At 43.6% G+C, this 8,336-nt stretch overlaps 1 long non-coding RNA gene across 1 annotated transcript in view; it reads right to left on the bottom strand.

Annotated features, from left to right (window-relative positions):
- Positions 1 to 3,771: 3,771 nt before the first annotated feature.
- Positions 3,772 to 8,336, bottom strand: part of LOC109280528 (uncharacterized) — a 112,743-nt gene continuing 108,178 nt past the window's right edge. The window contains exon 3 of the long non-coding RNA XR_002086894.2: positions 3,772 to 4,258. This is a non-coding gene — a long non-coding RNA (uncharacterized LOC109280528). The remainder of the gene's footprint in view (positions 4,259 to 8,336) is intronic.

Below are 8,336 nucleotides of genomic sequence, written 5' to 3'. Positions count from 1 at the left end.
TCTTTACAAGAGCATACTATTAGCTTATATTCAGCTTATTGTCCACTGTAACCCCCATGTCCTTTTATGTAGAGCTGCCCATCAGTCCCTAGCCTGGGATTGTCCCAATGCCTGGGATTGTTCTGTCCTAAGTGCAGGACTTTGCACTTTTCCTTACTGAACTTCATGAGATTCCTTTTGGCCCAATCCTCCAATTTGTCTAGGTCTCTCTAAATCCTTGCCCTACCATCCTACAATAGGAAAAAGCCAACCTATTAAATAGGTACTTTGCGTTGGTCTTTCATCAGTCCCATGGGACGCCCATGCCCGCTACGGGACAGGGAAGTCCGGATGAGGTTGATCCCCTGCCCTCCATTGATGCTGACTTCGTGAAGGAACATCTTGAGAAGCTGGATACCTTCAAGTCAGCCGGCCCTGACAATCTTCACTCCAGGGTACTCAAGGAGCTGGCGAGCATCATAGCCCAGCCTCTAGCGCGGATCTTTGAAAACTCTTGGCGCTCTGGTGTAGTGCCCGAAGACTGGAAGAAGGCCAATGTGGTGCCTATCTTCAAGAAAGGGAGGAAAGTGGATCCGGCTAACTATAGGCCCATTAGCCTGACTTCTAACCCGGGGAAGATCTTAGAAAAGTTTATCAAAGAGGCCATCCTTAATGGACTGGCTGATGCCAACATCTTAAGGGATAGCCAGCACAGGTTTGTTGCGGGTTGGTCTTGCTTGACCAATCTCATTTCCTTCTATGACCAGGTGACCTATCACCTGGACAAGGGAGAAGAGATTGATGTCATATATCTTGACTTCAAAAAAGCCTTTGACCTGGTTTCCCATAATCACCTCTTAGAGAAACTGGCCAATTATCGCCTTGGGTCCTCCACGATCCACTGGCTGGAAAACTGGCTCCGTGGTCAGACCCAGAGGGTAGTAATTGATGGAAGTCACTCATCGTGGTGTCCTGTGACCAGTGGGGTCCCCCAAGGCTCTGTCCTTGGACCCATACTGTTCAACATCTTCATTAATGATGTGGACACTGGAGTCAGAAGCAGACTGGCCAAGTTCACCGATGACACCAAACTTTGGCGCAAAGCATCCACACCAGAAGACAGGCAGGTGATCCAGGCTGACCTGGACAGGCTCAGAAAGTGGGCGGATGAGAATCTGATGGTGTTCAACGTCAATAAATGCAAGGTTCTCCATCTTGGGAAGAAAAACCCGCAGCATCCTTATAGGCTCGGCAGTGCTATGTTGGCTAGCACTATACAAGAAAGAGACTTGGGGGTCATCATTGACCACAAGATGAACATGAGCCTGCAGTGCGATGCTGTGGTTAGTAAAGCAACCAAAACACTGGCTTGCATCCATAGATGCTTCTCAAGCAAATCCCGGGACGTCATTCTCCCCTTGTACTCGGCCTTAGTGAGGCCGCAGCTGGAGTACTGAGTCCAGTTTTGGGCTCCACAATTCAAAAAGAATGTGGAGAAGCTTGTGAGAGTCCAGAGAAGAGCCACGCGCATGATCAGAGGTCAGGGAAGCAGACCCTACGATGACAGGCTGAGAGCCCTGGGGCTCTTTAGCCTGGAAAAGCGCAGGCTCAGGGGTGATCTGATGGCCACCTATAAGTTTATCAGGGGTGACCACCAGTATCTGGGGGAACGTTTGTTCACCAGAGCGCCCCAAGGGATGACGACTAGGTCGAATGGTCATAAACTACTACAAGACCATTTCAGGCTGGACATAAGGAAGAATTTCTTTACTGTCCGAGCCCCCAAGGTCTGGAACAGCCTGCCACCAGAGGTGGTTCGAGCGCCCACATTGAACACCTTCAAGAGCAAACTGGATGCTCATCTTGCTGGGATGCTATGAACCCGGCTGACTTCCTGCCCTTTGGGCAGGGGGCTGGACTCGATGATCTTCCGAGGTCCCTTCCAGCCCTAATGTCTATGAAATCTTTGAAATCCAGCATATCTACTACTCCCCCTAGCTTGGTGTCATCTGCAAACCTGCTGAGGGTGCACTCCATCCTATCTTCCAGGTCACTGGTGAAGATATTGAGCAAAACTGGCCCCAGAACCAACACCTGGGGCACTCCACTTGATACTAGCTTCCAACTAGACATCAAGCCATTGATTACTACCCTTTGAGCTAACTATCCATTCAGTTTTCTATCCACCTAGCAGTTCATTCATCCAACCTGAGCTTCCATAGCTTCCATAGCTTGCTTGCAAGAATGTTGTGAGAGACCTGCTCCATGACCTCTCCAGGGATTGAGGTGAGGCTGACCAGCCTGTAATTCCCCAGATCCTCCTCCTTCCCTTTCTTAAAGATGGATGCTATATTTGCCCTTTTCCAATTGTCTGGGACCTCTCCAAATTGCCATGATTTTTCAAAGATTTGATACACTTTGTTCTTACTACCAGTAAATCCATGCCAGATGGTTGTGATCACCATTTCCTCATCCAGATGTTTGTAAACAGATTTCCTTATAATGTGTTTCAGTAACTTTTTGGGTCTTGAGGTGAAGCTAACCAGTTTATAGTTCCTTTGGTTTTCCTTTTTTCCTTTTTTGAAGAGGGGCACTATGTTGACATTTTTGAAGAGAGGCATTATATATACCCAGTCTTCTGGCACCTTGGCCATCTCACATGACTTTATAAATATTATTGCAAAGGCTCTGAGCTCTCCTCTGCCAGTTCTTTCAGTGCTCTGGGATGAATTGCATCAGGCCCTGATGACATGAATTCATTTGGACCCATCAAAAGTTCTCTAGCTGTCTTTTTTGTTATCTCATCCCTCAGCTTGTCCCCTTCCTTGTTCAAATAATCAATATCAGGTGTCTGACTGCAGCTTTTTTTTGGTGAATATTGAGGCAAATAGTATATGGATCATTCAATCTAGTCTTTCTGGAAGAACAGATGCTATAAGCAGCATTGCCTTATTGAAGAAGGGCTTAAAAGACTCATTTAGCATTTTGCCCATTTGAGCCACAGAGGGATTCAGTTATTATCTCAAAGTCCTCGAGGAGGTTGGTGGCATATCTAGAAACTGAACTCTGGCTTCTTAACTTCAAATCCAGTGTCATATTCCAAAGCAGCTTGTTTCTACTGGAGGCACTAAGTGACCCTTCAGGTTTAGTGCCTCATGTGGCCACTTACTGAAAGTACCTATGAAGGCCATCACTGAATATACAAGCCCATGGAATCCCTTCCTCCACTGAACAGAATCACTAATTAAACTATGTATTGATTTCCTCTTTGCAGAAGAGGTTGAGTGGTGAATAGACTGTGGGTAAGTAAGTGAAAGACTATAAGGACTAGATGAACCATGTGAAAGGCAGACAGAACGTGGGTATCTTCCCCTCTCCCCCAACAACTTTAGGAGAATGTTTCAACTGTGTACTAGGAGCCTACTTGCATCTGAAGTAATAAAACAGGAGGTTAATCTCCATGTTCATTTAACCATGGGTTTCTGCTCTATCTACTTCACTAGTGGACTCCTGACAATGATCTGAAGGAATGAGATTCCACTAAAATAAATGAGGCATTTAGTGAAATTAGTCCTTATGTTATAGCAAGGTGTCAGCTCTGCTATAGGTTAAATCTGAGCATTGCTTTCTGTTTAAAAGGTAGGCTACTCTAAGAGTCCTAACATCAGCATGTTTCATCATCTTGAAAATTGCTCTGTCTCCATAACTCATATTTAGGTGACCTGAGCAAGGGCTTCCCATGATACTATCCCCTGGAAAAACACAACATTTTACAAAATGAATTCAAAAGCCTGGATTCTCAATCTCTTGAAGGCAAAAGTTCAAGTTATGCTGACTTGGAAGATACTTAGTTTAGACAACCACAAGGTATTAAGCTCAATATGGTTAGTAACTTGATGAAACTGTACTGCGTGCATGTATTATATAGGAATTCAGACTAAATGATCTAATTGTCCTTTCTGGACTTAAAATGTATAAGTGCATAATAAGTCAATAGAAGGAAAGAGGACGTGCCCTTGTTTTCATTGCATTCCACATTTATATGGCAGCATTTATCCATACGCATTTTAACTGCATTCACAGTTAGCTGACTGAAGGTAGGATGAGTTGGAGCAGTTTGACACAATGGAAATATGCTAAGGACTGCATGTGCCTCGGACAGTATACTTCAAGCATTCTTCATTTCAGCACCAAATTTTGTAGGTTGTCTCAGCAGAGGTTCACAGGATGTCTTTTTCCAGGTCTTTGTCAGCAGTCAGTTGATATACATGGCAATATTCTGTAAGGAAAGATTTAAAGCAGTCTCAGAAGGAATTCCCAGAAGAAGGGTGGCAAAGAGGTAACATGGCAAAACTGGGGTGGCTAGCCTGGAATACACTTAATGCTTTGAGCATAAGCTGCCATCACCACCCAGAAAGCAGGGAGCAGAGATCTGAAGCCAAGAAATGAAGAATTAAAGGAACACAAATTTCAACCTCTGGAAGCCAGGAGATACAGAGGTGAGGAAAAAACTGTCCCCATGATGCAACCTTAACTCTGCTCACTTCGAGTGATGACAAAATATGGATACACATATAGACTAGAACATCCAGTAGCATCAGATGTTGCAAAAACACTCTGGGAACAGACCACAATAAAGCTGAAGGATAAACTCTATCACACTCTCATTGCTAAGGCAAAACTTATAGTCAAGTCTGAAGCAGACAGGGGTTAGAGTTAAGCTTACATCATGAAGATAGTATGTTTCTCACCTCTGTATCTCCTGATTTCCAGGTGTTTAAGTTTGCATTCCTTTAATTCTTTTTTTTTTTGGTTTCAGATCATTATGGTGGTGATAGTAAACTATTGGACAACCATAACTCTGTGTTAAAGATTGTTGCTATTTAATTGAACATACACAATTACATTTACAAATTCAACGTTAATGGTTTGTGCATGCTCTCTTGGAGACAGAGCTAGATTTGGACTCCAGGAGACCTGGAAGGTCTACTTGCAGCTCTGTCACTGACTGGATACCTGTCCTCAGCCAAGTCACTTTACCTTTCTAGGCCTCTCTCTGCCCTCCAACTCTTTGACTATTCAGACTGAATCCTTCATGTTAGATGTTGTCTTTCACTAAGTGCTCATCCTATGCCTACCACAATGGATGCCCAGACTAGGGAGAGGCCTCTACTGTGAAAGAAAAAGTTTAAACATTACTAATTAAAGAGCTAGGGCTACACTCTGGGGATGTGCACTCTCTTTTTTCCTGTCTAATTTCAAAGCTTCAGCTTTCAAAAGTATCTCTCACCCAATGAGGGGGGTGTTTCCCAACAAAAGGGTTAAAATTACCAACTCCATTAGAGAGAGAGAAGACTGCTTTAACAAGGGTTTAGATCTTATGCCATGCTAGGTACCAACTAATCAATACTAGTCAAAGGTGAAGGCCAGAGAGCAGAGCCAGGAATTGTTGCACAAGCTAAGCAAAGTTTAGTGAACCAAAAACTTGATAAAACATATGTTTAACTCCATTTTCTGTGAAACGTTCCACCCTTTCTTTTACCTGGTCCTGGAACAGGGACCATGTGCATTGATCCTCCCCATGAGTGACAGAGGCACACACAGATTTCAGTGGAAGTCCTCAGACCATTCTATGGTACAACAGTCCTTTATTCCCCTTCAGTTAATATGCCCTGACTTTTGCATATAACTCTTTATTCATGAAAGTCTTGATCCAAACTCTTCTGGTAAAAGGGCTTGCAAGCAGTTTACTTTCTGTCCAATAACTTCATTGCAAAGGATTTTTTTACTGTATCAAGTTTGCCATACACAGACTTTCTCTCCTCTCATTCACCAGAGTGTCCCTGTTTCTGGAAATGATCTGTGGTTTGGAAATGCCCTTTTAGGCTTCAAAGAACTTAAAATTTGCCATACCAGATCACACAATTGGAACTCTCTAATTTCATCTCCTCTTGTAAAATATACCTGGTGCACTTCAGAAGATAACAACATGTACCATCAATATTTGGTTCTTATATAGTAACACTATCTGCAATGATGCAGGAAATCATTACTCTCTCTACCCTAGTCCTCGTTAGATTCTACTAGGTGTTGGGAAGGGTTGTTATAGAAAGCAAGTAAAGGATGATGGGCCTCCCTCTTAACCCCCCTCATAAATATGAGTCGGTATAACAGAGACACAGAACATCATAAGAGGGCTTCCAAAATCATAGCAAAACATAGCACAGCCCCTTTCAGGATTGGTTTGGCTAAACTTCCCCCATTCAAAGAAGTTGGCAAGAAAATCAGGAATTTTGTCTGGTGTAAATTCCTGTATGTGAGGAATTTAAGTCTGGGGTAAATCTGTGAAATTCTGGATTGTACGGTAGAAGGAGCCTACAGTTGTACACATACAATTCATACATGTTTCTGTTTTGCAATCCTTGGATTTAAGCATGGGTAAGCAGTCCATTAATAGTCATGTCCCATATTCAGCTAGTCTCCTTCCTCACTTCTCTTATACTCTTGTGCCATCTATATGAGCATCTATAGGTAATGTTCTCTGCCTCCTTTATTCACATTAAGGTAGTAGCTTGCTCGGTTCAGACTGTTTGTAAAGTAAAGTGCTGCACAGTGCAACTAAGACATCAGAATGTGACCCTAGGGAAAACAGTGATCCTGAAAAGAGCATTTCTGTTGCTCTCCAGCCCTGACACCTCTCCAGCAGTCATGTATGGTCTTGTACATCCACTTAAACATGGGTCACCTAGAACTGACTCTGAGAATAGCCCTGCTGGGAATGATATATATTTATACTGGACTCCTCTGCCCTATTGACACAGGCTTGGCATTACCTCCACAGTGTTGTCAGGCAGGTTGCCTGTATCCATACGAACCTGAACTGGGATTTGTGTTTTTACCTGTAAGGGACAAATGGACTCAGGGCACAATTCATGGCAGCAGAGAAACTGGAACTGGAGTTCTCTGTGTCATACTGGTTCTTGTGACATATGGTTTTATATTGCCACCTCGTGGTGAGAATGCATGCAAAACAGCTGAATAAAGATGGCTGACTAACAAGTTAGGGCTGTGATGTATTTATTACAACTCATAAGAGATGTAATGAAGAATGTTGCCAAGTACTGGATGCTTCTTGCTCATTCAAACAGCTGAGTCTTTCTTGTGACTTGATGTGTTGCTCACTGTTTACATTATTTCCCGCCTAGAATGTAAAATGGGGCAGCTCTGTACCAGGTCTGCAAAGGTACAGAAATCTGAACACTTCTATAACAATGACCTAATGCCTCAATTTGCAGATGTGATGTTATTGTCAAACGTCTTGGAATCCAACATGACATGTTCCTACTCCACATTTTACAGCACAGGTGTCTGCTACCACAATTGTCAACAGCTGAAAATGTGGTTGGGACCATTCTAACCAAAGAAGCCAAGAGGACGATGAAGGTCTAGGTCTCCTTCAAGTGCATGTGATTGAGGAGCGAATGAAAGAATGGGCTTTACAATTGGTGTCCCAATGGTGACAAGGGAACAGAAAACCAACAGCATGCTCCCTCCTCCTGCTATTGCATGATGGAGTGGAAAGTTGTGATGACATACTGAAAAGGTCACTTACAAGTGCTACTGCAGTGCTACTGCAAGGACTACTGCAGTCACGCTATGCACTGATTTCCATTGGGTGATGACGTGCACATTCAAGACTGCCTTGACATCAAACTCTCTTTCAAAAGTCTGAAGGTGTGATTTTTTTAGAGTTAAAACTATTCTCGTTTATCTTTTATACAGCAAAGTGGAAGCCTCTAATATATTTTTTTAAAGTACTGGCCTTTGTTCTAGGGCACTTACACTATAAAGTAAGTGTAACACAGCAAGAGAGGACAGTCAAAACAGAATGAAGAGATGAGTTTCAAACAAGAAGGCATACAAGACATAAGGCATACTGTTGTTATAGAGATAACTTGTTTCTGCTTATGTATCATAGATTGGAGGCAAGTGTAGGCTGGAAGTGTGGGGGGAGGTAAAAAATTGATAGCTCTTGTTTGTGTGAGGCATAACACGTGCACATTCCCCATATATCCCCTTAACAGCTCTTTGCAACAACCGCTGCTAATTATCCCTCCCTGCAATCTTCTCCTACAAGACATAACCCTCCTAAAGGGTACCCTGTGCAAGGAAAGGCAACATGGTGCAGGAAGAAACATGGGGAAAGGGCATGGAGAAAGGGCCACCCAGGGCATGGATGAAGTGGAGCACAGAGGAAGAAGAGGGCAGGGAAAGGGAATGTGGAGCAGCAGGGAGCTGCTGCAGCTCTTGCCTCAACTGGGGCTGGAGGCTGAAGCCAGAGCTGCTACTACTGCCTG

The sequence above is a fragment of the Alligator mississippiensis genome, chromosome 2 (genome assembly GCF_030867095.1).
Source record: "Alligator mississippiensis isolate rAllMis1 chromosome 2, rAllMis1, whole genome shotgun sequence".
Classification (NCBI taxonomy): Eukaryota; Metazoa; Chordata; order Crocodylia; family Alligatoridae; genus Alligator; species Alligator mississippiensis.
Note: the sequence above shows the minus strand (reverse complement) of the source record. Positions and strands in the feature narration are given on the sequence as shown.